Source organism: Crocodylus porosus, unplaced genomic scaffold, assembly GCF_001723895.1.
Source record: "Crocodylus porosus isolate Cpor-Errol unplaced genomic scaffold, CroPor_comp1, whole genome shotgun sequence".
Classification (NCBI taxonomy): domain Eukaryota; kingdom Metazoa; phylum Chordata; order Crocodylia; family Crocodylidae; genus Crocodylus; species Crocodylus porosus.
Genome location: NW_017728906.1, coordinates 171,459,907 through 171,465,538, shown reverse-complemented (window position 1 = coordinate 171,465,538; position 5,632 = coordinate 171,459,907). Strand labels below are relative to the sequence as shown.

Below are 5,632 nucleotides of genomic sequence, written 5' to 3'. Positions count from 1 at the left end.
TGACCCGTCCACCACCGCAGTAGTAGTCATGGTTAGCCCACAACCTTCAAGGAACAAGATACTCCACAATTCAGCCGCTGCTGAACACTACCATGGGTGTGTAATCACCTCCAGCAGAAGCCCAGGGTTGCCACTGAGAAATAAGCCCCACCCACTCACACCTATTCTGCAAGTGTCCAACAGATCAGGCAGCATGAGTGATTTGGGAGCAGGCTGGTACCATGCACCAGTATGTTGCTCAAGCTCTCCTGCCATGATGTATGTACTCAGAGTTGCTCTGAGCAACTCACACCTGCTAAGAAAGCGTGAGCAAGTGGAGTTTATTTCTAGGTGGTGTTCCCTGCCTCACTCCCAAAGCTGTCCATAAGAATGCTAAAAATGTGAAGCCTATAGTAAAAAAGCTAGAAGCACACTGCAGACTTGTATCTATATAGTACTGATGTAATCAATCAGTCACAAAAGACAAATCATGCAAGAGCAGATCAGGGATGAAAAGTAAATCAGAGCACAGTAGTTCTAAAAAACTTCTATCTTAGTGCTCACTGAAGTGAATGGAATATCCACCAGAAGCAGTAGCACAGTGGCACAAGCTGCAACAGGAACAGGTAGTAGGCCTGTAATCCCTACAAGCAACCTCCAAGATAAGCAGGGATTCCTGTTAAAAATTCCATCTATCCTTAAGCATCATCTTTTGCTCTCATATTGGTGCACTGGAAAAAAGAAGATTCACACAATTTCTGTACCACCTTATAAATTTGCATATGCCGATGAAGGCATTTATTACTTGAATAAAAGGACATGCAAATACAGAGGTGTAGTAATACATGAAACTATTTATCACTCAAGGTTTATGTTGGCTGTGACAAAATAAGAAACTAAGGGTTAGTTGATTCCCAAAAGGAGGAGTAAAAAAAAACTCTTTCTTTGTTCCCCATGTTGCTAACTGAAATCTGTTCTCAAGAGGTACTAAATGAAAACTTTGTCTTGCTGAAGGAACATCTGAATAGCCAGTTAATAACATACATAGAAAGACACACAAACCTAAGACTATGGTACAGCCTAGGAGTTACCAAAGTCTATATTTAACACATGAACAATCTTTTTAGGAAAATGCAACTTCTTAGGCTCCCCTTATACTGGCCATGTTGGTTGGCTGGAACTGATTGTAAATTGATCTTGAGGTCTGTTCTGGGTCTGGTATAGTTTTGTGTGTTCATTGATGACTTGGAGGATTTGCAGATGACACCAAGCTTGATACAGTAGAAGGCCCTTTACACAACACAATTAAGAGTCAGAATAAACTTAATATCATTTCCCAATTTATTAAAGAAATATGCTGAAATTCAATAAGGGCCTGGATCTGGAGGTTACAGTGGTCTACAAGCTGACTAGGAGTCAACAACATAATATTGTTGGGTGGGGGGGCTAGTAGCTTACTGAAATGAACAAGAACATCAGAGTATCATACACATCATGGAAAGTGATCTTTCTGCTTCATTCAGTACTAGTCTACCAAGCATAGTCTAATTCTGGCCACCCTGTTAAGGAAGATATGGAAAACTACTCTCTTCTGATCCCTCTCCAACAACAACAATTAGAAGTCTGGAAACAAGACATACAAGAAAAGGTTGAAAGAACTGGGATTATTTAGTCCAGGGAAGAGAAATATGAGGGGAAATTTGGCAACAATTTTCAACTACAAAAACTGTCGTTATAAAGATGATGACAGTGATAATTCATTCTCCATGTACACAAGGGACAGGACAAGAAATAATGAGCTTCAGTTGCAACAAGGAAGAGTTCAAATATTAAGAACTTTCCACCTCTGGGGGTGGTTAAATCCTGGACAAGATTACCAGAGAAACTATGGAATCTCCATCATTGGAAGATTTAAGTGCAGGTATGATAAACATTTGTCTGGGACGATTTAAACATAAATGAACCTGTCCTGAGAAAGGGACTAGACTAAATGATTTCCTGAGGTCCCTTCCAGCCTTATGTTTGCATAATTTTTTTTTTATCTAAAAGATTATTCCATTTGGCGTAAAGGCCATCCCATGTCTTACGATTTATACTGTAAAGTACCTAATATATTTTGTTTTCCCCTATAAAAATAAATCAAATTGCCTGTTATTTCCCTATTTTCTACATCTAAAGAGGTTCACTATTGTATAAAATATAAGTCACTATAAAATTGAACTATATATAGACAAGAGATGTGCAGAACTGAAAAATCTACATGAACTATCCTAATCTACAAAATAAATTTAAGTCAAAATATCCCAAATACATAAATTAAGTCCAGAGTTAATCTCACTCTGGCTCGTCTAATTGGAGGTCAATTACAAGTCTGACAGATTCAGAGCAGCCCTAGGGCTACTCCAAGTAGTTCGGATCCAGAATTAGGGATTCACAGGATTGCCTTCATTTACCTTCTGCCACTGGCCACAAATTCAGTGCAGAAATAGAGAAACAGAAAATATGTTCTGTAGTGGACTTGGATTAGACACATCTTAGATACTGAATCTAAGAAAGTATAAAACAAAACCCCTTCCCTCAAAGTGAAAATTTGTGAAAGCAGTCTCATCTAGTTTTGGTTTACTTAGGAGTCACATAAGACCAAGGGTATTTAAGTTTACTTGCACATCTCCTTTGGTAAGCAAAGATTTGCATCAATTCTAATAATATTTAAAAAGTAAATGGAGGAAAGAGTTACTTAGTAACCAGCATTTACTGAGAAACCCAGAGTCATTACTGGCCGTGATGAATGATAGAATTTTAAACAAAAACAGAGTTCAAAGGAACCATTTTGGCAGATGCGCACTATGCATTGAAGAAATCATGCTGAATACCAAGCAGCAAGATCTTAAAATTGGAGAAAATACACTCCCAAAACTGAAAGACTCCTGGTAAACAAGTAAGTGTCATACTCTCCTAGCTTTGCAAAGGAGCTTGTACTTTTCATACTACATGCTAGTTAAGTCTGTATTATAACTTGGGTAGATTTAAGGCTAGAAAGATTATTTCTTCGCATTTTATGGACGTTAGAAACTGCATATCCCTAGTCTCCTCACCGAATACACAGAGGTTAACAGCCTTTTCGCCAAATATTCAGCATGTCTAACTGTAGCTCTTACAGTAAGAGACAGGTCTGACTAATTAATACATTTTATCATCTTCCCTGTGTCTTCCTTTTGATTGAAAAAAAATTGAAAAAATGAATAAGCTAATAACTGTAAAAAAAATAAGAGAAACTCCAAATCTTTACACTTATTAACCAAAATAAGATCCACAACATTTTCATAATCTTAAATAATTTTGGATATTTCACTGATATTTATTTATTGCAATAAAATGCTCAGAGCAGGTTGTAATTATATATGCTCATTTTTTTAAATCCTCAGGACAGAGAAGATAATTCTACAGTGATCAATTTCTTCAAGAATGGAAGAAACCTTGCCAACACACTATTTGCTTGTGACAGAAAACAGAGACTACAAAGTGTCAAGCACCCCCCTTTTCCATGTTTCAATGCACAGCTGTTAACATCTGACCCAACCTGATAGTAAGTAACCACACTTGCTCTATGACCATATTTTGTTTTTGTATATGTTTTTTTTTATTGGGTTATGGACATTTATCGTGATATATAAAATATAATTACCATGCATTATTTTGGCTGTAAACAGCTGTCAAAAGTTGACCATTTCAGGATGCTAAACTTTTTTTCTTAAATTAAAATTAATGTTTGTTGCATCTCTTCCACCTGTATAGCCAGATGCCTTGGTTACTACAGTACAGATTCAAGATGAAAAGAGAAGCAGCTTCATATCTCCTACTCAATTGAAAGAAGGTATAATTTTGAAGAATTCACATATAGTCTCTTTAAATTAGTGATTCTCAACCAGGAAACACAAGTAAGCATGCATGCACGAACACTTTATGTTAATACTTTGAACCAAGCTAACCTAATCAAACCTAATTTGTATCCAAAAGAATTTCAGCCAGGAATATCAAAAACACATGGGAAAACTAGAGATGGAATGATGAAAAAGCAGATCTGCTCTTGAAATTTGCAGTAGGCTTTCTGTGTTTACATTAAGACCAACCAATAACTGTGGTGCCACTAGAGCGTACCACTGCACTGTTACTCTCCAATTAAAGGAATATTTTTCTCTTTGTTGCATGGTGCACACAGGAGAGTCAGACTTTGAAAAAGAGCTCTGAATTCTAGCCTGACATTCCATAATGCACTGTTTTCACTCCTGAGGTTCATGGATTCCCACCAGATGGCCATGTATTTTGGGATTTAAATCAAAATATTCTTCTTATTCCATCCCACCATCCAGTTTTGATGGATGTATAATAAATTGTATACTTGAATACTAGGCAATCTAAACCAGAGGTCTGCAACATTTTTGGGCAGAGTGCCAAAAATACCTGCAACCTCAACTTGTAAGACGTTGGCATGCCAGGTGGATGGCAGGGGAGCCGCAAGGGGCCGGATCCTTGTTGTGGTAGTGTAGCCCTGGCCCCTTCCCTGCCATCTGCCCCAAGGCACATGTGCCAAGCAAAATGCCATGCTCTGGCACCTGTGCCAGGGGTTGCCTACCCCTGCTGTAGACAAATATGACATCACCCTTACGATACCTCAAACTAAGAGCTGTTTGTCTCCACGGCATTCCTTATAAGCAACATATACTGCTTACTGGAAGTGATTCCCAGCAGTGTCTCCCCCCAGTGATGTAGCTGGACCACCTGGTTGCAATTCTGTCAGCTCCTCAGTCTTTGTAAAATAGTCTTTCTCTGTGTTGGCAGTGGTCATGAAGTCAGAGGGTTCAGGATTATGACTGCCGTGGGTGCATTCAGTGTTGTTTGGTGATATCCATCAAACGCAGAGGTTTAAATTTTAAGTTCCCTCGCAAATACACAGTCCAGCTCAAAGTAGCTGTAGATGCTGCAAGTTCTCCAAAAGTCATGGTCATCCCTTACACTTTTTTCAACCAGGTTAAGTTCTTTTCTTTTATTTAGCCCTGGCTTCAATATGTGTTGCACTTCCCTCATTCATTTGTTCAGACAGACACTTCTATATTTGAATTCTAGCCACTCCAGTGCACAGATAGGCCTGCACATATTCCTTTTCCCAAAAAACAATGACGTCTAGAACCTCAGTACGAGGGATAGCTGCTCAACAGACAGGAGTGGGACGGTCATCTGGACAACCTCAGTACTGGGGTCACAGGAGGACAGTAACTGGTTGTATGCCAGTGTTTAAACAGGTGAGTCAGGATGATCCTAGAACAGCAAGGACACACAAATATGAGACCAAGGCATCCTGAAAAGCTGTGTAAGATACTGGTGAGAGGATTTAGGAGATACTCAAGAGCTACTTCGGGGTTTTTACCCCTACTTTGCTGCAGATAAGCCCATCCTGCACTTCGGCAGACTTGCTTCCCAAGTGTGTTTAAACGCATATATTCAAATACCACGATTCACTACAAAACTTCATAGAATCATAGAAGTAGGGTCAGAAGGGACCTTGCAGATCTTCAAGTCTGACCTCCCGCTTGGGCGGGAGAAAAACTGGACTTAAATGAGTCCAGCCAGGTAGGCATCAAGCCTCTTCTTAAAG

At 39.1% G+C, this 5,632-nt stretch overlaps 1 protein-coding gene and 1 long non-coding RNA gene across 7 annotated transcripts in view; one reads left to right on the top strand and one right to left on the bottom strand.

Annotated features, from left to right (window-relative positions):
* CRYL1 (crystallin lambda 1) overlaps positions 1-5,632 on the bottom strand; it is an 87,551-nt gene that overhangs the window by 58,223 nt on the left and 23,696 nt on the right. The gene's annotated exons all lie outside the window — the stretch shown is intronic.
* Positions 2,786-5,632, top strand: part of LOC109306675 — a 23,732-nt gene continuing 20,885 nt past the window's right edge. For 3 of the 5 annotated variants that reach the window (XR_002100074.1, XR_002100073.1, XR_002100075.1), the window contains exons 1-2: positions 2,786-2,917; positions 3,405-3,565. This is a non-coding gene — a long non-coding RNA (uncharacterized LOC109306675). The remainder of the gene's footprint in view (positions 2,918-3,404; positions 3,566-5,632) is intronic. The other 2 variants (XR_002100071.1, XR_002100072.1) reach the window with 2 other exon arrangements.